Raw genomic sequence first — 1,365 nt, 5'->3', positions numbered from 1 at the left:
TAGAGCCCTATTTAAAGGCTCTAAACCCCTTAAGGCCTTCTCTTATAAGCCTCCACTCCCTTTAAGCCCCCACCTCGAAACCCTAATAATCATTTGAGAGTTTTTGAGCTATTTGAGTGTTTTGTGATCATCTTTGAAGGAAGGAGTTCATTTGAGAGCACTTGGAAAGCTTCAAGCCTTGTGGATCTGGGATTTGCACCTCTTGAGCATTCTGTAGAAGGTATAAAGTTCAGAGCTTGATGAATAACTTGATAAATCTTGTTAGATTTAGATTTATGTACCTTTTTGTCCCATATTCTTGTTCTAGTAGAGTATGAACTACTTAAGACCTTGTGAGTGACCTTTTTCTGTTGTTTTTGAGTGCCTTGAATCATAAAAATGCTATCTTGGTCCCTTCTTTCCACCTATGCATGAGTTATGGGGTTTAAGATCTTGTGATAAGTTAGGGATTTGATTTTGGACATTTTCTAGCAGAACCGCCTCAACCCACTACCACCATATGTTGACATATAAAAAATCAAGAATTAAGTAGGCACTCGAACAGATGATCCTACTCTAGAGCCACAACCAAACATGGAACATGCAAGAAAGCCTAGATCAAGAGTTCTCAGGTTATCCTACATGGCTACATATAGTCCCTAGGTCACTACACTAGATTATAACTAGCTAGTACATGTAGTCATATAGATCGCTACCACATAACAACATGTTATATGCCAGGATATAGATCTAACAGATCACTACAACATAGTGACATCTTATATACAAGGATACAGATCTAACGAATCACTACAGTATAAAAACATACTAAAGACCAACAATCCAAATAATACATAACCATATATACTCAGAGGCGATATAAACACCCTGATAGGTGATCCTACTCTAGAGCCACAACCAAACATGGAACATACAAGAAAGCCTAGATCAAAAGTCCTCAGTCTATCCTACATGACTATATACATTCTCTATGGCACCCCTCTTCTAAAAGATAACCAAACTAGTGTGCTGACATTGGTGTCATCGACCCACGAGTACAATGAGGCAAAAATCACTTGAAATGAAGAAACTCGAAAAACTAAGACGCGTTCCCCTTTCTGCACTGAGTGCTCCCATGAATCCGCTAATCACCAAAACCAAGTAAAACCTTAATTAGCAGTCCAAAACCCCTAAAGTTTTATCTAAAGTCAAAATTGGTCAAAAGTCAACGGTCAATGAAAGTCAACAAAGTCAAAAGTCCATGGCAGCTGCATACGCCCAACGTACGCGACCTGATCTTATTTCTCCATTGAGTACTTTATCAATTAAGACCTTTTGTCCAGAGCTCAGATATAGACTCAAAAACATCGACTTAAGTCATAAAGT

The sequence above is a fragment of the Lactuca serriola genome, chromosome 5, assembly GCF_051521515.1.
Source record: "Lactuca serriola cultivar US96UC23 chromosome 5, Lser_US96UC23_V15, whole genome shotgun sequence".
In the NCBI taxonomy this organism is placed as follows: Eukaryota; Viridiplantae; Streptophyta; class Magnoliopsida; order Asterales; family Asteraceae; genus Lactuca; species Lactuca serriola.
The sequence above is the reverse complement of the archived record's forward strand: the minus strand, read 5'-3'. Positions refer to the sequence as shown.